Source organism: Lynx rufus, unplaced genomic scaffold (assembly GCF_022079265.1).
Source record: "Lynx rufus isolate CCGP_SWC_20201006 ecotype Redwood Valley unplaced genomic scaffold, mLynRuf1.p SCAF_3, whole genome shotgun sequence".
NCBI lineage: Eukaryota > Metazoa > Chordata > Mammalia > Carnivora > Felidae > Lynx > Lynx rufus.
The window spans coordinates 177,328,775-177,351,986 of NW_025814845.1; the positions used below are offsets into that span (position 1 = coordinate 177,328,775).

Consider the following 23,212-nt stretch of genomic DNA (forward strand, 5'->3'; position numbering starts at 1 on the left):
GGCCAAAATGCCTAATAAAGCTCTGCTTCCCTGTGGTTAACATCTTGTAGATAGTATTGATAAACAGAAAGCCCAAGAGCACCTGACACACTGTGTTCAAACTCACTCAAGCGGTACTTACAATCCAGTTAAAACTGACTCACAGAGCAGGTCTGGGGCACACTCATTAGTTTCTCTGCTTGCACAAAGAATATTCTTTCAACTCTTCTTCCCACCTTCCACAGGCCATGAGAGTACTCAGTTATGTAAGGCGATTGACTCATTTATAAATGCTTCAACATTGATTAATTTATTCCAGATTCAAATCTTCATTAAGCATCTCTCCTCTGAGCCAGAGGGAGGCGGATAATCCATATTAGGAGAAGCATACATATCTTACTTTTGTCTAGTAACTTTACGGTTTCACAGCAGTTTTTCTCCTATCATTTCACAAATTCCTTGGCCTTTAAATAAAGGTAATTTAGAACACTCAAATTCTTTAAAGCAAGTAGGGATGTCCTTATAGAGCACGCCAAAGCAAAAAACAACCTGCTATCTCCTGATGAGTTAGTCAATAAATACCTAAACTAAATCAATTAAGGCACTCGAGTGGAAAAAAATGACATGGCCAAGTTTACTTTCATGAATCTCTTCAGCGTAGTGATGAAAGCAGCATTATTAAACATGAGATTCAGGAGTGAATTCAGGACAGGAGGGAAAAGTGACATACATATATAAGAACCTCAATGTTTGCTCATAATAGAAGAATATATAGAATTGTCCAGTTTGAATTACGTGTAGTTAACATTTTTTTCATGTATTCATATCCACACCTTGTCTCAGAAAGGGATTAAAGAAGCTTTACATAAAATCATAAAATAAACACTTTCTAGACAACTGTATTGCTGGAAAAACATAAAAGCTCGACGTTTTATTTAAAAGAAGAAGGAAACTTTTTTTCCTCTATCTCTGTGACCCCTGTTCAAAGACAGACAAGGAAAGAAAAAAAGCTAAGTGTTTGTTTAAAAAAAATTAAAAAAAAATTACTCGCTTTTCCTGACTATTTAGAGGTATTTCCATTGAACAGATTGTTAGACTCTGAACAACAGATTGTTAAAAAGTAAATGTGCTTGCTCTCTTAATATTTTACTCAACAAGTGGTGAGTAACCAGAAATTCTCAACATCCATTCTTTTCTGACTTACATTGAGACATGACACTGGGTCAGCACACGCACAAAAGCCTGAATTAGACACACTTCACCGGCCAATATTGCTACCTATTTAGAGCATGTTTCTGATTTTCTTATTACAATGGCTTCCTGCCAAGAGGCATGTAAGATACAAGGCATTTTTCTAAAAAGCCTTCATATTTATTTATATAATACTTTACAAATTACCAGATGTTCTCAAACATATTGCTCATTTAAGGCCCCCAGTGATTTCAGAAACCCAAAATACTTATTGCTATCTTGTCATTCTCTTAACTCACTCCCTACCACCAAGGAAATGAAAAGCCCCCACGTGATCACAGATTCATCTAAAAAGCTGTGTCCAAATAGCCACACTTCTCAGGGCCACTTGGTTAGAAAGGAATGGTGTGAACAGGCAAAGCTCTGCTTCTTCAGCAGATACTCTAGTTAAAGGCTTACAATGGCTAAAAAGCAGTATTTTCAAGAACTGCAGAGATCCAGGTACTTGACCTTCCTTCCTTACCCTAAACTAGACGATAATGTGTCTTTCTTTCAGGTGTGAAACCATGGGAAATAGGAAAAGTCTGTATCATATCTAGCTTCCACTTAAGAATGTCCACTCGTGAACCCTTGGGTGAAGAACAACTGAAAACTCACTGCTCCTCTAGGCATCAGAATTAGAACACTGTAAAAACTGTAAAAAGTTGTCACTGGTTTTTTAATAAATGAAATAGTTACGGACTTCACTCCCACCCCTTTCCAATTACTGAGAGAAAATGGTAACAGTCTGATGTAAGTGCTGATTTGGGAAAAAAAAAATCAGTATTTTCATTTTATTTAACGTGAAGTGAATACATATCTACATCCAAGTCGAGTAGAGAACACCCTTTCTGGTTTCGCCCCCGATCCAGTCCATAACTTTCCCTCTTGTCTCCCAACTAAAGCGCCACGTCTCCAATTCTGTCCTCTCTCAGAGGAGAGAATCCTGGCTCATCACACTTCCCAATCTATAGTGTTGATCTTGTCTCTAACTTCACTAGAACTCCGCTGCTTGGAAAATCAAGTCTGAACACCTCTGCATGGTTTCCCCAGCTCTCCGGGAGGCATGCAGCCTGATTTTTCAGCTCTCTCTATTCACTCTGTCTCCCAGCGAAAGCAAACTCAGTGCTCATCTCCCCATACACCACTGTGACTTCCCGGCATGAAATGATCTTCCTTGTTCTCAGTGTCAAATTTCATGCATCCTTCAAGGTCTATCCCAAATGCTGCCTCCCAGATGCCTCCCTCCCGACAATTCTGTCAATGGCTAACTTTTTTATTTTTTTATTTTTTTTTTTTAAAGAGAGAGACAGAGACAGAGCATGAGCAGGGGAGGGGCAGAAAGAGAGGGAGACACAGAATGTGAAGCAGGCTCCAGGCTCTGAGCTGTCAGCACAGAGTCCGATGTGGGACTCGAACTCACGAACTATGAGATCATGACCTGAGCTGAAGTTGGTTGCTCAACGAACTGAGCCACCCAGGCGCCCCTCAATGGCTAACTTTTATTGAGTGCTTCATATGTGCACGACCCTGTCTAAGCATTAAAAGGCATATTAATTCATTTACTTTTCACATTGATCCTAAAACATGGATTACTAAAATCTCTATACAGACGAGGAAACAAGCAGAGAAATAAGTTCTTAAAATGAGTTTTCTTTACATTCAAATGCCACAGTGGAGACAGAACTAGGACTCACAGAAATGAGCAAGACAGGTTCTTCCCTTAAAAATATATATGTAACACTGAGCAACATTTAAAATATTGAAACCATTGGGGCGCCTGGGTGGCTCAGTCAGTTGAGCATCCGACTTCAGTTCAGGTCATGGTCTTGCCGTTCATGAGTTCAAGCCCCGCGTCGGGCTCTGTGCTAACAAACAGCTCAGAGCCTGGAGCCTGCTTCAGATTCTGTATCTCTCTCTCTCCCCCTCCCCTGCTCATGCTCTGCCTCTCTCTGTCTCTCAAAAATAACTAAATGTTAAAGAAATTAAAGAAAAATAAATAAAATATTAAAACCATGTATACATTGCATTACTTCAGTCACTAAATTCTCATGCCCATTTTTAGAGGTCTCTAACTGGCTCTAAAGGTATGACTTTTCCTTCAATATATGCAACTATGAGGATGATTTTTTTTAATGTTTTTTATTTATTTTGAGACAGAGAGAGAGAGAGACGGGGCGGGGGGGGGGCAGGGACATAGAGAGAGGGAGAGAGAGAATCCCAAGTAGGCTCCATGCTCAGAGTGGAACCTGCTGCGGGGCTCGATCCCATGAACTGTGAGGTCATGACTTGAGCCAAAATCAAGAGTTGGATGCTTAACCAACTGAACCACCCAGGCACCCTGAAGATGATTTAAAAAAAAATTTTTTTTAATGTTTATTTATTTTTGAGACAGAGAGAGACAGAGCATGAGTGGGGGAGGGTCAGAGAGAGAGGGAGACACAGAATCTGAAACAGGCTCCAGGCTCTGAGCTGTCACCACAGAGCCTGACGTGGGGCTCGAACTCATGAACCTTGAGATCATGACCTGAGCTGAAGTCGGACGCTTAACCGACTGAGCCACCCAGGCGCCCCTGAAGATGATTTTTTAAAAACATTCTCTACTGGGCAAAAATGCCATCAGAAACCAAAAGCACAATGGAAATACAATGCTGCTTTAACGCCTGGGTTTTCTCTGAGCAAACAACAGACAAATGTGTTGAGGAAACAGGAAATATTTATTGGAAACAGCTTTAGTGGTTAGTTGTATAAGATGAATGAGGTCCAGGAGACCCTTTTGTGTAAGGCTGGGAACCATTAGTCCATATTTGCACATTTCCCGGCATGAAGGGATGACCCTGTCTTCCCCTTACCCTCAACAGTGAGTTAAATAGAAATTCCCAACCCCGTCATCATTCTGTTGAACTCACTGATCTTAACCAGTTGAGCAACAGTAATTGGGTTGAGATGTGATTACTTCCATCTTCTGTGTGCCCTATCTTCACAGTAGGAACCGTCAGGCTCCCTGCCTTCTTTGACAACAGGCTACCAAAATCAGGACTCAAGGCAAATGCCACAACTACATGGAATGTATCTCTTAAATAAAAGTCTAAGGAATTGGAAGAATGCAAGAAAATTCAAGCACTTTCCAGATTCCTTGGATTCCCCCAAATATGACAGACCTGTGGGCAAAGATCAATGGAAATGTTGATGCTTTTACAGCCACAGAGAAACATATTAGCTGTGTGAAGGCAGGTGGTATTTTCTGATCCAAAACAAAATTCATTTCCCCACCCTGGTCACATAGATTCTTCCAATGGAAGAAGATTCTTTTTACCCATTTTCCAGCTACCATTGAGGTGGCCAATTTTACAGGACTGTTGCACAGGCTTCATGGGGCAGCCCACTGGAGAAGCAAACCATGGCCTCAAAAACTTGATCTCAACGGCTGTCAGCCCTGGATGCAGTAGGCATCAGCTTAAGGAACCACCACCTACTCCCAGGTATTTGGATTTTCTCAGTCTAGGGAGGATCTTTTAAAAAAAGCTCTTTAGGTAAATTTAAGGCTGGCCTGGATTGAGAACCACTGAGCCACACAACATTTCTCTGTATTCCGGTGTCTGGACTCTTTCTCCCTGGATTATCCTAAGATCTCCCAACTGAATTCTGTGATAAGCTTTGCCCCTCCCTGCCCACAACAAATCTATCCTAGTCCAAGAGTCCCCGAGCCCCTGGATTCGCTTTTATGAAATACATAATTCATGATGTTACTCTCCTGCTTATAATTCTTCACTGACTCTCCACCACCTTTCAGATACAGTCCAAACTCCTCGGCAGACCCACAACCTTCTTAATTTGGCCTCTGCCTTATGCATTTGTCTCCTGGAAGGCCTCCAAATGCAAGCTTTGCTCATCTTACTGAATTCCTTGAGGTTCCCAGGATGCATCATGCTCTCTCACACTGCAAGCTCTTAATCTGTTCTCCCCCTTACTCCTAAATTCTCCCTTCTCCACCCTGTCAACTTTTCTCTCCTACCTTTCCCACGCTGGGTGAGGTGCACCTACCCAAAGCTTCTTAATTCATTTATGTCCTGAAAGAGTACTTCTTCCATATTGGAAGTACAAATAGATTTGTTTGAAGGAAAAAAAAAAAAAGAATCCATTAATATTTTCTTCCTTTCAGAAACAGACTGAGAACTATAATGCAAAACCCCTTCTCTTTGCAATTAATAATAAAAATAAATGTTAAACCTACACAACTGCCAAAGAGACTGGTTATCAGGATTTACCTCCGTAAAATGAATTTCTAGATGGCCTAAGTCAGATTGCAGAATGTATATAGTAATATTTATTACACTTTAATGTTATTTAATCACAGCCAAGATTTTGACTAGCAACTACATTCCTACCCTCAGGTGCCTAAAAGCATTCTAAACATCTGTTGTGCATATTCTGAAAGAAACCAGTTAGGAAGCTTCTGGAAGGCCAGTCGATACTAATTCAGTTTCTAAGTCTGTTTGGCCTAACAGGGGCGGACCCAAATCTACCTTCAGGAATATTCTGGTATAGTCATACATGTAAGTGAAGCCAATCATCCTTCATTTCCCCCCTTCACTCAGTAATTATTTACTGAACATCTCCGAAGTATGCTCCAGCTGTGCTCAGGGACAATCAGACAGAGGTTCCTGCCCAGTAGCAGGAAGCCAAATGGAAAGGTAATTCACAGTTGAGTACACAGTGTCCGATGATCCTCTACTAGGGAAAGAACTGGTTTCCTAAGGGCTATTCTAAGGTCTTTGGGTTTGTTAAGGCCCAAGTGACCTGCTACAGAACACCAGTGAGTACTCATTTCACAGGTGAAACTACCTACGGCCCACATGCCCTAACTTCTTCATATACCCCATCTGTCACCCAATCTCCCTCGAGCTAACTGATCCAGCTATACTGGCCTCTTCCCACCCACCCCATGCCCCTTTTCCTGCTTTATTTTGTCTCCTTCCAAAATATGTATTATGTTTACTTTCCCCTCTGTAAGCTCCAAAAGGGTGAGTTTCTTTGTCTACTTTGCTCTCTGATGCATCCTAAGCACCTACAGCAGCGTGGGGCACAAGGTAGTTGCTCAATAAATATTACACAGCCACGATATGACTTTTGTTCTAGGGAAGTGGTTTTCCTATTTTTTTCTGACCAGGATCCATGATAAGAAATACATTTTACATTATAACCTGGTACACAAATGTATGTATACGTGTGCACACACACACACATTCACGTATACAAACACACGTGTCTGTACCAGCATATGCAGAACTGAAACAAGTTTCACCAAATAACACTTAAAATTAGTTATGCAGTCTTACACTTTTCAATTCCATTTAAAAAAGTAGTTATGTTACTCACCAAAGCCACCAGTTTGAAATGTATTGTTCTCACACCATAGTTTTTTCTTACAAAGGCAGGAAGGGAGGAAGGAAGGCGGGAGGGAAGGAAGGAAGGAAGGAAGGAAGGAAGGAAGGAAGGAAGGAAAAGAGACAGAGAGAAAGGAAAAGAAGGAAGGAAGGGGGAGAGAGAGGAAAAGAAAAGAAAAGAGAAAGAAGGAAGGAAGGAAGAGTAAACTAAGAACAAACATGTAGTACGGAGGAGAATGTGATGAGGCACAGGAAAGACATGTATGAATTCAGAGGTGGGAGGGGGCTGCTTGGGCACATGGTCTATGCTCAGCCTTCAAGGAGGCTAACATAATCTCCTAGGTAAGAGCGGATGGGGGAGAAAAGATTCCGAGTAAAGGTGGAGGGGTGGTGAAGCACTGGAGTTTGTGAAAGGATGCTAATCGGTCCCATGTACTGTAACACTGACAAAGGAAGGGAGGCATGAAGTGGAAAGCAGGTTCTCCCACAGAGCACATACAGGCATCTCCTTAGCCTGGTTACCCAAAGAGCAGCCAACATTATTTCTTCAGATGTAAAACAGTTTTGTTTTAGAAAACGTAAAACTTTCTAATAATCCATCACACCAAGATGGCAAAGTATTACCTGCAACAGGTCAGGAAAACAGGTTCAGGAAAGAATGCATTGCTTTGTTAAGTAGCCTTGAGAAAATAATCTGTCTGGACCAGTTTCCTCATCTGTAAAACCTGGGATTGCCATAGGCTTTGTAAACTCCCCAGGCTTCTGACTCTCAGATCTTTTTTATGCCAATTTCCCCTGCTCTCTAAGACAACCTTTAGAATAGGTTCCCTCACTACTGTTAAGCTTTCAGATTTATCACCAATTACACGGAGGCATTCTTCTTCCCTCAAAAAACTGGATCATTAGTAACTGCTGTAAATTCCCCAATTTTGCAGATTTACTGAAGCTTATTGCTAAAATTTGTAATTTGGTTCTTAACGGATCAGTTCCTTGATTTGCCTCGTGATGCCTGTGTTCATATTATAGGGAGCCCAAAACCCTAGATATTTTTGCTTATTTGTGTGTCTACAGCCCTCAAACTAAAAAATTCATCTTTATAGGAGGAACATGCTTAGAAAACCCATAGAAAACCTTGAGTTTTACTCTGTTTACTGAGCTTTTATGTTCATGCTTTGCCAACAGTAGCATCCTGACTTCTACAGAATCAGTGAGTTGGGTGCTGAAATGCTTCTTGGAGCTTCTCTCATCTTTTCTCTTCACCAGTGAGGAAGCTGGTTCAGAGTTTAGGTAATTTGCTGAAGGTTCCAGAACTGCCCTGCTCTCCCAGGCTAGTGCACTTTCTGCATACTTTGACTGCCTGCAAAGATTACTCTCACTTTTAAATCATCAGACTGTTTTTCAGTACAAGCAAAAACTGCAAGTTTTGGAAAGTTTCCTTTTTAAGTTTTTCCTTCCTTCCTTCCTTCCTTCCTTCCTTCCTTCCTTCCTTCCTTCCTCCCTCCCTCCCTCCTTCCCTCCCTTCTTTCTTTCTTTCTTTCTTTCTTTCTTTCTTTCTTTCTTTCTTTCTTTCTTTCTTTCTTTCTTTCTTTCTTTCTTTCTTTCCCTCTCCTGCTTGAGGTCTGGTGGCAGATCTGTTGCTTTCTAATAAAGAACATTCCTAGAAATAATGTAAACGGGGAAAAAGGACCCATTTTTCCCCCAGTGATGTGATGACAACTTAATATAAGGTTTTGCCTTAAAAAAAGGAAACCATGAGAGACGCACCCTGCAAGCCTATACCTGGTATTATGCACATGAAGAGACACTCCAGCAATGCAGAAATTAAATCAATTGACATCCCCTTTGGGGATCATTTAGTTCAAGTGTTTACAAAATACTGTTTTATCACATCAAAAAATATGTGCTCATCCCTCCCAAAGGCAAACAGCTCTGCATTAATTTGAGCCCATGGTTGACATGGCTCTCTCAGGTATCCAGACTTAAACTGACCCAGTTATTTCCAGGAACAGAAAATATCTTTCAGCTAATCAAAAACTGGCACTTACTACCCAGCACAAATGAAAATAAACTATTAAGGAAATGGATACAGCATCACCACATTTTTTCTATTTCCTTTCTATGTGGGGTGGGATTAAAAACCCTTTGGTTTACATACAAGCATGCGCCCACATTTCTAGTATTCTGTATCAAATACTTATGCATTTGCAACCATGCATTGCTAAGAAAAATGATTTGAAATAGCTCTTAAAATACTAAACCCTTTAAAGATAATAATTGCATAGATTAAGAAGCCAATTTCAAGAAAGGAAACAATCTAAATAACATACTTTTAAGGGATCTTATTTTTCTGAGTCTCATTTTTTCATAAAACGAAGCAGATGTTTTAAGATTATATAATCCACTTCCTTTGTAACTTATGATTCAAGGCAAAATACCTAGTTATAAACCTAAAGTAGCCAACCCCCCATCTCCATGATGGAAGGTTCGCAGGCACATCAATTCTTTCATCACATGTTAGCAAAGCTTATTCTACTAAGTAACCTCCAACCCCAATCTTTGGTTTTGTCCCAAGTTCTATAGTGCCATAGGGCAGGAAAAAGAAATACTGTGCAAATGGCAGTAAATTAGAAATAGAGGGAACAGTAAGGAATTCTAAAGAAACTGTCCACTCAGGTTTTAGTCCATTCTGACAGCAAGAAAAAAGAAAGCAAGAATATAATGAAGCATCAAGTTGCCCTACACAAAGACCAATGAAAATAAAAAACATGGAAGCAACTGGTAAATAGAGCGGCTGTTAGGCATTCCTATGTCTAATCTCAAACAGAAAACACTATTGGATTTGATGTTCTCAGTTTTGTGCCACAAAGTGTAAGAAAAAATTAGGACTACTGTCTTCTAGGTCAGCTAAAGAATTATTTTCATTAAAAATGCTGGTGACAACCAGTCCCCCCCACACACACAATCTAATGGTCAAAACTGGTTCCGATACATCTCTTTAGTTTAGGAAGGCTTCCGGTTTTATATGGATACATTTTCCTACAAACACATTAAGATCCTCATTTTGTTCACACACGCAGGCAGGAAGAGGTCTGAAGCACATATGACCTTGGACTAGTCACTGAATTTCCAGGCATCTCGGCTGCTCCTCACCAGGGAAGAGGCAATGTTTTTCCAGGCTGCCTTTGCAAAGTTCGGGAATTTCCCATGAAATGACTTTTAGAAATGTGCATGCATCACGGAAGATCTGTTTTTCGTGCTATCTTTGAAAATGGGAGTCGTACGGAGATTGTCCCCTTGTGAGTTTATAGTTTCTCCAGACTCGGGAGTGAAGATGATTTCAGAATTTTAGCGTCTTCTATCTACTCTGTCACCTGTGTGTGACAAAGGGCAAGGCATGGCTGTAGTGCAGCTCAGTCATGGGCCACAGGCCATCTCACCTCCGAGGTCCCTTCCTCCATGGCTTCCTCAGCGCTGCAGCCTGGGAAATGCTACAACCTCAGGGTGTGGAAAACTTCTGTCCCTCAGACATCCTCTAGAGACTCCTGCAAGAAGGAAGGCGCCTTTCTGACAAGCTTCAGGAAGCAGCCTGCAATCCTCTCTGCGGGACACTCAAAGGTGGGGCGGGAAGAGAACAAAATGTGGATGGGAGGTGTCAAAGGCATCTGAGGACTCCAGCTTCACTGACCTCAGCCTTCAGTTAGTTTTTGATTTTCCTCCTGGGGACAGGAGGGGGGTAAGACATGAAAAGGCCACCAAGCAGAGGTTTATATGAATGGAAAAGGAGTATACTTTCTACTATGAAACTCAGTTCAGCAGCAAACTAAAAAAACAAAACAAAACAAAACAAAACAAGGATGAATGCCTAAGAGAAATCAATTCCCTCAATTCCCGCTTTAACGCTAGCAAGGACATTTCCAACAACATTATCTCTTAATAGGCAGTCATTTTCAAGATGCTACTCAAATGTTTTCACTGACATCTGGAAGAGAATTTTCCCTTAGAAATATTATTTTAAAATACTTTCCCTGAAGACAGCATTATTCACTATAGTCCATGGAAGCTAGAAAATGGAATCCCAGATTCCTTCCCCAAATGTTAAAGACAAAGGCTCAAGTCTCCATTCACTGTGCCCCAGAGGGGGGGAACACAGAAACCACTAATTTGTCAACTTTGGACCCTAAGATTACAGCCCTATGTGAGTCCCTTAGGACACTGCAAAGTAACTGCAGGGCTCTACCCAGCCACCAAATACTGTTTCCTAAATTGAATCAACTCAAGCCAAGCATATCTCCCTCAATTGCACGTGACAGCCATGCACACCTGGTTGGAATCCTAGCTCGGCCACGTACAGCCAGCAACCTTCCGCAAGGAATGGAACTCTCCCGAGCCTCGGATTCCTCATCTGTAAAAGGGGAATAATCACATGGGTCTTTCTGGAGCCGCCGAGGTGAAGGTTAAACGTGCAATAAGGGCCAAGTATGTGAGAAATTTTAGCTTCTATAATATCATTACCATCCTGTCAAAAGTCTGTGGGTTTTTTACAAAAATTAAAAAGGAGCGTTCATACTAGAGAAGGGTGACTGTTCCTTGTGAGAGATGATAAGACTATACACACTAATATACACGCAAGCCTTTCTTCCCGTGCACCACAGCAAGGAAGGTATAGTGAAAAAAAAGTTAAGACAGAGTAGACCTAATTAAAGAATCCCCAGCAGGACCACTCCCTACTCCTTATCATTGATCATGATAATCCTTAACAACAACACAGGATCGCACAAGGAAAAGGGCAGACAGACAGGAAGAGCCCTTCTCGGCTAGGAATCTTCCCCCCCTTTCCATTAATTAGATTTCTGACTAATTTGAGGTTGAAAGAAAACACCACTGATTGCACTCCTACCAGCAACCCACTCCCATAAAGCAAATTTTAATCTTATAGCACTGTCTTTCTTAAAAGAGGAATGACCCACAAGTCTCGGAATTCCTGATAGAAGGACAATTGTGAACACCGCTCCAGAAAAGCATTTTCCTCTTAATTTCACAAGACGAACTGGGGACTGCGCTTTTTGAGGACACAGTGTTTGGATGTTAACGCTTTATGGCTGGGCATTAGTTCCCCCTGATAACCACAGCAAGGAACCACTTGCTAGGTCCTACACTTTTGAGGTCCTAAATGCCATGCACATCATTCCTTTGCATGGTATCCCCACAACTCCAGAGTTTAAGGACAAATCCTGTTAAAATGAGCACTCGATGAAACTCAGGAATCACCATGTTTAGAAATTAAATTCTCTCCTCTACTGGATCCGAACTCTTAGACTTCTAATCACTGAACTATGCGAACAAAAAATCAAGATCACCTTTCTCCCCAGGTCTGCTTTATAATTTTGAGAACAGGCTTGGCATGACGTGAGCCTTGATGTCCATTACACTTCGGGGCCAGGTTTGACTAGGGTGTTCTAAAGCTCTAAGAATTTGGTCTTTAGTGATCTGGCAATATCCAGAGAGGAAGGGGAAACATCTGAAGTTATTTTTACTTTTGCAAGTCTTCTGGCTGTACAGGGAAAATGCTAGGGTGGGTCAAGTATTGTCTGGAGCCCTTCAGGGGCTTTTTTTTTTTTTTTTTTTTTTTTTTTTTTTTGCATGGCCTCATTTCCGTCTTCCTGTTGCTAGGAAGGAGAGTTAAGCATGAGAAACTCGTGTTTACAATACTGGACCATCCTGTCCAGCACAAGGCTCTCTTCAAAAATGCACGATTCACTTCACCCACTGTACTTTGGATGCCCCCATTCTTCTGGACCAAATCGCCCTTTCCTGAATATTTTCAAATAGCATATTTACCTGCCTCGGTCATAAAAATAACCACTCTCATGTTAACATTGCATCATGGCTTAAAATCTCCACAGGGACACCAAGGGAAAGTCAAGTACTTATTTTTGTATTTCGAACCACCTCTTGGAATCCCACCAAGACTCTGACTGGAGGGCATCTTCATGGGGCCTCCCATATCCCCTCTAAGCCCCACGCTGGTTAAGAGTTTAAGTACTACATACACTTTTTCACTCACTTTACAGTCATAACTCATTTAATTGTAACATGTTTTCCTATTAATCTGGTATATTTTCCAAAAGCAACCAAATATCCCTTTTTAATGGAAAAACACCCTTAAATTTTGCTCAGTTCTTTGAACTATAGTATTGAACAATAACAAAATAAGAAACAAAACAAGGCTTTAGGTTAAAGGGCAACTGGCCTCTCACCTTCCCTCCACAACTCTAGGAAAAGCCTCTGGCTGGCCTAATGGATGAAAACCTGGAACGCTGCCTTCAATTGGCCATAGTCAATTGCTTAACTGTTCGACCTTTTCACTCTGAAGGAGTAAGTGGTGTTTCTCATAAGATCTAAAACTGGTAAGTTAAAGTCACAGATTAAGTCACTGAAACCATATTTCTCATCCACTCTAGGGAAAGATTCAAGTGGGAAGCTACTTATTTTGATCCCGTGGAGTCAGGAAACAAAGTCAGTCCCTGTTCTTGAGTTTCTGGCCAGCTTGGTGTGTAAGGTGTCACTCAGCTAGAAGTAAAATAAAATCTCTCTCTCTTTTTTTATTTTTCTTCTTTTGGTCAAAAGCAAACTTTTAGAGCAGCTGGGAGAGAAAGTCAGTCTGCTGTGCTTCATTTTAAACACTGAACAGTAGTGCTAATGAAAAAAATATGCAGCCAGGCTCGGGCCACGCTGTAAATCTGGCGTGCCACAATAAAAAGTTAATACATGCAATTGCCAACATTTTCTCAGAAAATGTCTTGAAATAACTTCTGAACGCACATCTGCTAGCTATTTGACACTCATTCCCCAGGACTTCAGTTCTTCTATTAGGGGGGCTGTTGACTTTCAGGGCACCCCTCTGGCCATCTGCTACAGTCTGCAAGCCAAGATGGCACTGGGTGCCTCCATTAATTCCACACTTATGGTCTGCAAATTATCTCTGTGGAGGACCAGCCTGCAGTCCAGATGGATGCCGAATTAGTCAACCTCTTGGAGCTGCTGATAGATTTACATTCAGAGTTCTGCCGGGCTATTATTTTCCCTCATCCCTTCGGCAAACAGAGTTTGGAAAAAAAAAAATGTAATTTGAGACTCAGTATTCTACCTTCACCAGAGCTGTGATTTTTTTTCTACCCAAATGCGTCATACATGCCACCCTCACGAATCTTTCTGTAGTGGAGGGCTGTGCCTAGGCTGCTTTGCTCCACCGCACCACCCAGGGCCGAAAGAGCTTCCGAATCCTGAGAATGAACCGTTTGCTATGTTGGGTGTAAAAAGGCTCACTCAACACTAGGGTGAGACAAGGTTTTCTTCTCCGAGGTGCAGATTAATAACTATATGCAGGCGTTTCCTTCCACAGTGATCAGCACAAATTGGGTATTTGTGAACCATCAATACCAGGCACGGTACTAAACGCTTGTATTAGCTCATTTGATCCCCACAACCTTCTCGCGTGGTAAATACAGTTATTACCCCTGAGATGCAGACGAAGGAGGTGCAGAGAGGTCTCAACACTTCCCAGATGCGCCCAGCGAGCAGGCTGCGGACCTAAGGGTTCCTACTTCGCCAGGCTCACCCTGGTCTGTTTTGATTCCCCTCGCACGCAACAGGGGATGTACGCTGGAAAAATGAGCGGATTTGCATAATCTGCAAATTACACGTGGCAGGGCCAATTTGCTGTGGCCAGGGGAGAAACTCCTTCGGAAGGATCAAAGTCTCAGCCGGTGACGTCGGAGATGGGGACAGGGACACAGAGGCAGCGTGGGACAGCGTTCCCAAAGGCCGTGACTTCGCTACGCAAAAAGTCGGGCGTGCTTCCTTCCTTCCTCTCGCCGGCCCAGGGACTCGCCCCGCGCTGGCGCCTCCTCCGGAGACAAGGGCGTGGGCATCTCCACCCCGCATTTTAGGAAACCCGATTCAACGCCCCAGCACGTGAAGGCACCCGGCAACCTTCCCAGCAGGCGCCCCTCACACGTAAGCCAAGGGGCTTGCAACCCTCTCCAGGGGCCAGCAGCCACCAAAACCCTTTCTAAGTCTGAATTACTTTCCAGCATTGAAAATATTTGAGCAAAAACCGTTTGAAACTAAAACAATGATTTTTCCTCAATTTACTTTCAAGCAGTTAAAAACAACAACAACCATTTTCAAGGGTCACTGCGGCCTGAACATCCCCAGATAATAAACTCTCAGGGAGTCCACACCGATTTCGGACTTGTATAGTGAAGGGCTGTAGTCACGGAGCCCCGAACGTCCCCGGAAAGGCGGTCGCGCAGCGCCTCTGGGAACCAGAGCCCTTCGCCTGGGACTTAGAGCAGGGCCGCCGGCGCGGCCGGGCTGGCAGCCGGCCCTCCGTGTGCCCCCGCCGGGTGCGCACCCACAGCCCCAGCGGGAAGTTAGCGTGGGCTTCAGTTCATTAGTCGCGGTTGCCCCCGGCCCCCAGCCCTTCCAGGAGCCCACCGGGCGCCCCGTCCCGTGACCCCGTAGCAGTGAGTTGCCAGGAGTCATTACCCGAAATTAAGACCTCCCTCCCCAAACCATGACGCTCGTTTTTCCCACACTCCACCTCCTCCACTCCGAGAAATTTGGGCGACTCGGTCCCGAGCTTCCTCGGAAAGCCTTTTAAAAGCACAGAACGACAGGCACCGACTTGACAAGGCGGGGTGACATTTCCTCCGCGGCGAGTCCCCTCCGCAGCTGGCTCCCGCAGCTGGCCCGACGGCAAGGCACAAGTCTAGCTTACGTGTTAGGATCATGATGTCCGGCTTCTCCCTGCACATCAACAGCGGCGGGGGGTTGCGGGAGCGCGGTGAGGAAGTCGAGGCAGCTCAACTCCCGCGCCTGCACCCACGGCGGCACCCGAGACACGCGCGCTGGCGGTTCTTAGCGCATCCTTACTCGCCGCTCCGCACCCCTCGCCACGGCCCCAGAAAAAACTCGGCGTTTTCCAGAGGTCAAAGGGAGAGAGAGCTCAGGGAGAGGGGCAAGAAGCACGGGAGCGGTTGCTCCTGTTGAGGAGAACTTCGGCCATGGCCGGGTCAGGAGCTAAGCGCCTTCGCTCCAGCTGCTGGAGCGCTCTGCCTCCCGCGCGCCTCTCCGGCCGCGCCCTCCCGCAGGGCCCGCCCCCGAGGGGAGGGTCTAGGCTGGGCAGCGTGGCCTCCTCCGCGCCTCCTAAGTAGTGGGCCGCAGCTTCTGACGGTCCTCAGGTCCGAGGCCCCGCCCCAGACCCCGCCCCTTGTTGCTCCGCCCGTCACCTCCTCCAGGCAGCAGGAGAGCCAGCCACAGCCTCTGGCCGTCCCCTGACCCCGCCCCCTCGGCCCCGCCCCCGCGCCTCCACGGCCCGGGGCTGGAATGTTTTCCTCTGGCCTCCACATCGGCTGGGGGAAGCTTCCCGAACTGTTCAATTGTGGGCCTCCGGGGTGAAGGCAAAGGCTGTAGCCTCGAGGCATTTACTTGCGGGGGAAGCGTGAGCTGGACTCTGCGATATCGCGCACTTTCCCTCTTTTTCTTGTTGGCTTTGCACACTTAAAATTATCTCTATGATTCTGCCTCACATTATGCGGGAACCGCATAAATTTGCAGAAAGGCGGGGAATCAGGGAGGTAGGGATGAATCTAGAATGGGAAGAAGAATACCTGTGCTTGGACAGTCATCATTCATTGCGAAAGCTTGCAGGGTACAGGACAAGTGTAAGTAATTATCACTGCTCTACAGAGGGATTGGGTTTTTACTCAGCACGTGTTGAGTCTATTGTGTACACAGTGTTTTCCAAACTACGGACCTTGGGCCTCAACTCAGTGCACCTCCTGTAACTAACTGGTAGGACCAGTCGAATATACCAGAGAATCATTTTTAAAAAATATTTATTTATTTTTGAGAGAGAGAGAGAGACAGAGCATGATTGGGGAGGCACACAGAGAAAGGAAGACACAGAATCCGAAGCAGGCTCCAGCCTCTGAGCTGTCAGCACGGAGCCTGACGCAGGGCTCGAACTCATGAACTGTGAGATCGTGACCTGAGCTGAGGTTGGCGTTCAACCAACTGGGCCACCCAGGAGCCCCACCAGAGAATAATTTCCGATGGTGATAATCTGCACTTTTACAAATCCTTCGGTGATTCTGATACACTGTAATATGAGGGCCCCTGATATAATGGAAAGCCTCATTTTTAAAGATCACAAGTGAATACAACCTCTGAAAGATATTTAAAAATTCAGACTGGGGTTGCATTACTTTGGGGCTAATTGGTGCTTTCTGTCTATTACCTCTGGTCAAAGAAAACTATTAAACTCATTCATTCAACAAATACATCAAGAGCATTTATTATGTGCCAAACATTGTTCCAGGCTCTGGAACTATGGCAGTGAGCAAAAAAGAGAAACTTCTCTTCCCTACTAAAATTTACTTCCTAGTGGGGAAGATGCACAATAAATGAAGCAAATAAATGAAATATTTAATAGTGTCTTGGATGGAGATACATAAAGGAGGGGAGGGGAGAGAGGAGTTGTGGAAAGGTCTCTTTAAATAGGGTTAAATGCAAATGGGAGACTAGTCTGTCTTAATTATGGTTTAAAATACAGAAGACATACAGAAGACACTTTTTCACTCCAGTTTTTTAAAAGCAATAAAAATGCTAATTCTGCCACTGGCTCTCTAATGTACCCAAATCAGAATGCTGGCTCTGGAGAGTGGCCTTGCAGGTTTGGGTTTCTATTCAACAGATATTTCTAGGGCTTTTACCTACTTACAACTGCTGGGGACACCAAAGTAGGTAAGGGTCTGCCCACCTCTGCCTGCTCAGAGTTTACATCTGGCGGGGAAGCAACAAGGGGGCATGTGAAAAAGAGGTGCTGTGAATGTCCAGAAAGTAGAGTCCAAGAAGGCAAGAAGAGCTGCCCTCTGAAGTTTGGATGCTGGGGGAACCGTCAAAATGCCCACAGTTGCCAGCAAGGTGGAGTGTGATTCCAGGGGAGGCTGGAAAAGTAAGGGCAAGAACTTTTCAATTCCCTGCGTGACTGTGTTAAGGATTGTTTCATCCTTTCCAGTTGTTGATAGTGAGAAGCCATTTTAATGGATGAAGGCATCCCCTGGCCAGATCTGCAATTTTGAAAAGACCACTCAGGCAGTAGTGTGTACTTTAAACTTAGAAAATAGGAATACACCTCCTAAACATACTAATTTCCCTTATTTATTAAAAATCCAAACTCTATAAATACAGATATTCTAAGCATCTCCCCCAAAGCATATTAACTCTCAGAATAATTTCTTAATGTTTACTAGTAGTTGTGTGAAGTTACATTCAATTTAATTAGGTTTCTAGGAGTTTGTGCAATCCCTATACAACCACCCCCACTAAGTATCTGAGAATAAAACATGCTAATCTTTTCACCTCTTCTTGCTCAAACTCCATTCCTTTCTCCTTGATTATTGATGATGCCTTCTCTGGATCTTCTCTAATTTCATCACATTTCTCTAGAGGTTCCTGTAACATGGATTTCTCATCATCTAATAATACTAATAACTCCAAAAACATTATCCTTGGTGAGGTATTGTTTTGCATGTGGCCTTCACTGAATCTCTTCACCTTCTTCCATTCTTTGGTTTATCCACAGCCTGTGTCCTGAGCCAAATCCCACTTTTCATCATTTTAATTCTTACTTTTAATAGAAATGGATGTGCTACATTTTGAAGGCTGCCGCACCTGTACAACAGTGGTTGAAAGCAGGACTTTTCTGGTCGGGCCACTTAATAGCCAAGTGAGGAATACGTTATATTGCCTCTCAAACTTCAGTATCTTCATCTTTAAAAAAGGAGGTCGAACTAGTGCCTATCTTCTGAGGTTTTTAATGAGGATTGAATAGGGTAATGCACCTAAGTGCTCAGCACATAATAAGCACTTGGTGATGTTAGCCATTATTATTACTATTGCTAAGGGGGCACATCAAACAGAAACATGAGGTTTCTATTTAAATAGTCATCCAGGAGAAGACTAAAACAAAACAAAATGAGATCTTGACTTTAACCTTGATGAATCTAAGGCACCTCTACAAACTAGGGGAAGGAAGGAGTGGAAAAGTCATTAAGAGTATCAACAAACAGCGGTGCTTTACCAGATGAAAGAGGGTCCCGGGGATAGTGCCGACTCCTTCCCCTTCATTTAGCCTTCAACTCATCACCCCACGTTTCATTTCTTCTGTTGTAGGCAGATGACAGTAGACTAGGCTTGTTGGCTAAGTTGTGTTAACTGACATTGGGTATTGAAACACTGGACTCTGAGAGGCAGGGATTAAGTCTATTGTCTATTGTCCAGCAGTCTATTGTCCTCCCAAACCCCTTCAACCCATGACAAGAAAAAACCATCACAAATTACACCAGGTTTTGTTGCCACAATTCGACACAAGAACAAGGGCCTGTGCTGCTGACTTGCTGCCATGTTCTGAGTTTGGTCATCAGGTTCATGGAAGCTGTTCACTGGGATATCCTATCGTGTGGATGTTTTCACATTCCACTGTGTGTTATCAAGGCAAGAAAAATCACATCCTAAATGACAGAAAGCTAAGTGACTCTGGCTCCTACTCTATATTAATGATTAAGATTAGATACCATTGATATTGCCCAAGGACATCCTCTAGCATTTTCTGCCACTATAATGCATCTTTTTTAAAAAAACTCAAATGTCTACAGACACTCAGGCAGATAACGCTGGTGAGGAAAGCAAGCCACAGTGGGGTGGGGAGACCTGGGGAACCCAGCTCTCCCCAAGGGGGCAGGATCACTCAGGCTCACTTGATTGTTGGCCTGTGTTAACACAGCTACCCCATGGTTCTGGGTTTAAAGATTTTTCAAGAGCCTCCTAGCTTTCTATAATTTTATTTCAAGCCTCCCAATTTTTAGATGCTGGCAACTACTTAAAAAATCTAAACTAATTCCAAGTAATTGCAACTTTGAGCTTCATTTAGCTCCAGGGCAACTGGTTTAAACCTCTGCTCTAGTGATATGAAGCAAGCAGTGTCTTTGGAAATGTATTTCTCTCCCACAGGAACTCAAAGCTGCCTGAGTTTGGAAAATGTTGTAATATAATTTGTGTTCAATGGGGCATTGTGAAATCAGTGTGGAAAGAAATTATTTGTAATGTTCAAAGGAAATATGACAAATAATAGAAAGTTTTTGAAATAATTTTTAAACAGTATTTGATTAAGAGAAATAACTAAAGGGGCGCCTGGGTGGCTCATTTGGTTGAGTGGCCGACTTTGGCTCAGGTCTTGATCTCACGGTTCGTGAGTTCGAGCCCTGCGTCGGGCTGTGTGCTGACAGCTCAGAGCCTGGAGTCTGCTTCTGATTCTGTGTCTCCCTCTCTCTCTGCCCCTCCCCCACATGTGCTCTGTCTCTCTCTGCCTCTCAAAAATAAAGAAAACTAATAAAAAAATTTTTTTAAAAAAGACAAATAATTAAATTTGAAATTTAATGATTGTCCTTAAAATACACACTTATGTTTAAGTTTCCATGGCCAAGTCTGGGTTCTTCCCCCACTGTCCACCCTGGTATTTAACCTTTCCAGAAGTGTGTAAGGGGCAACTCGGTGGCTCAGTCAGTTAAGCGTCTGACTTTGGCTCAGGTCATGATCTCACAGTTCATGAGTTCAAGCCCTGGGTCAGCTCAGAGCCTGGAGCCTGCTTCAGATTCTGTCTCTCTCTCTCTCAGGTGTCTCCCTCTCTCCGCTTCTCCCCTGCTTGTCCTCGGTCTCTCTTTCTCTCTCAAAGATAAATCAAGATTAAAAAAATTTTTTTAATTAAAAAAAAAAAAAGAAATGTTTAAAACCCCAATGCTGGAGGTATCAGATGGGGAAAGAAGAGGAAAAGAGAGGGCTAGTCAGTGAAATAGATTCACCCCCTTTAAATTTTATTTAGAGTAGCTCTCTTGTTCAGTCAGACCTTTTTCGATTATGTCTTCTGAACAACTTAAAAGTTTAAAATATGGGGAAGGTGACCTAGTCTACCAGTGATATTTTTAGAGGAGCGGGGAGTCCCTTGTTCATGCATAAATGTAAGATAAATCTACTTTTGAGATAATCACTTAAATCCCATATGAACCAGCCTGGCATAGTGCTTTCATCATCCAACAATTATTTATTAGACCCCGGAAAAGGCAGTGTGCTGGTGAAGCAAAAATGAACATGAATCAATACATCCTGGGGATGGAGTATACAGCATGACGACTGAAGCCACTGTACTAGGTATCTGTAAACTGTTAAGAGAGTAGATCTGAAAAGTTCTCATCACAAGAAAAAACAGTTTGTAACTATGTGTGGTGACCAATTCGAACTAGATTTACTGTGGTGATCATTTTGCAATATATACATATATATACATGTATATATAATATTTATATGTAATAATATAAATGTATATTATAATAACATAATTTTGATAATAATGTATTTAGAATAATATATGTAATAACTTATAATATAATATATATAATAATTTGTAATAATATACATGTATATATAATATTTCAACTCTGAAATTAATGTTATATGTCGATTATAATCTCCATAATCGTTGTTGTTCATTAAATTCATTCATTCATTAAATGTTGTTGTTCAGTAAATAACAACAACAAAAGAACATGCAGAGAGGGCTTGGAGGAGAAAACTCTTAGGTGCAAAGTAGGTACAGATACAGTTCTGTAATAGTTCAGTGGAGGGTCTGAATACACTGAAATCTCAATCCTGATTTGATAAATCAACGGACACTCTTTCCTGAGATAATTACAATATTTACAGTAGAGTTTCCTTTTAAAGACAATTTCACTTAGCAGCTCAGGTACACGATTAGCCCAAGGCCTCGGGGCTCAGCATGCAGGGAAGGAGGGAGCCCAGAGGGTCCTGGCACCAAGTCAGAGCTCTTGCCCCTCCCAACTTCCATTTGGTCTTCACCAATGACTTCTCTGATTCTTTCATGTGTGCTCTGAAGACACAAAGATCAAGCTAATACAAAATGGAAATTGCCAGGGTGCCTGGGTGGCTCAGTCGGTTAAGTAACTGACTTGGGCTCAGGTCACGATCTCACGGTTCATGAGTTGGAGCCCCACGTGGGGCTCTATGTGGACAAATCAGAGACTGGAGCCTGCTTCGGATTCTGTGTGTCCCTCTCTCTCTGCCCCTCCCCGACTCACACTCTGTCTCTCTCTCTCTCAAAAAATAAGTATTAAAAAAAAAAAAAAGTAGAAATTGCCTCCATGAAAGAAACTGGGCTACTTTTCCACCGAATTAGCCAACTTTATTTTAATTTTTTAATGTTTATTTACTTTGAGAGAGCCAGAGAGGGGCTCGAACTCAGGAAACCCTGAGATTTGGACCTGAGCCAAAATCAAGAGTTGGATGCTTAACAGACTGAGCCACCCTGGCGCCCCTGAATTAGCCAATTTTAATGGCATCCTTTGATTCTTTGTCTATTCGGACATTTAATAGTGTTTGGGGGCTGGAGGCAAGTAATTCATTGAAAGCTCAGGATGGACATTATTTTGTGAGTACTAATAATATTTAATCCTTTGCTTTCTTATTATTTAAATTTTACGATTATAAAATACCCATTGCTAGAAAGGTTAGAAAACATAGAAAAGTATAAAGAAAAAAGTTAACCTCCTCATAATTGCACTACCAGAGATAATTGCAGACATCTGTATTCCATTTTTATGTCTATCCTCCCAGTCAGGTTTTTAAGTACAGATATTTTGTTGTATAAAATTGGGATCATAGTTTTATTGTTTTGTACTATCTTATTTCATTTACTATACCTGAAGAATGTGACTTTTTATAGTTGCTTCATATTCTATCTTATGGGTTTCTCCATAAATCAATTAATCAATGTTGGGGTGCCTGGGTGGCTCAGTTGGTTGAGCATCTGACTCATGAGGTCAAGATCCCAGGGTTGTGGGATCGAGCCTCATGTTGGGCTCTGCACTGAGCGTGTAGCTGCTTAAGATTCTCTCTCTCTCTCTCTCTCTCTCTCTCTCTCTGTCTCTCTTTCCCTCTGTCCCTCTCCCCCTGCTTGCTCTCTCTCTCTCTTTCTGTCTCTCTCAAATAAAAAAATAGGGGCACCTGGGTGGCTCAGTCAGTTAAGTGTCCGACTCCAGCTCAGGCCATGATCTTGTAGTTTGGGGGTTCAAGCCTGGCATTGAGTTCTGTGCTGACAGCTCAGAACCTGGAGCCTGCTTTGGATTCTGTCTCCTTCTCTCTCTGCCCCTCCCAACTTGTGCTCTGTCTCTCTGTCTCTCAAAAATAAATAAATGTAAAAAATAATAATAATAAAATAAAATAATATAAAATAAAAAAATAAAGAAAATAACCAAATAAATGTTTCAGCATTTTATTTGCTGCACATTCTTGTATAATAAATTTCAAAAGAGCAAGAATGACAATTTCTTTAAGAAAATTCACTTACCTACTTTGAACTAAGAGGCTGCAGGGTATTGGGACATTTGATACATATTTCTAAACTTTCATCCAGAAACTTTGTGCCTATCTTACATTTTACCAGTGTTTGAATGTTCCCATTTCTCTCCACTTAAGTATTG

The 23,212-nt window shown here is 42.8% G+C and overlaps 1 protein-coding gene across 1 annotated transcript in view; it reads right to left on the reverse strand.

The window, feature by feature from the left end:
* DLC1 (DLC1 Rho GTPase activating protein) overlaps positions 1 to 23,212 on the reverse strand; it is a 408,685-nt gene that overhangs the window by 31,047 nt on the left and 354,426 nt on the right. The window lies entirely within an intron of this gene.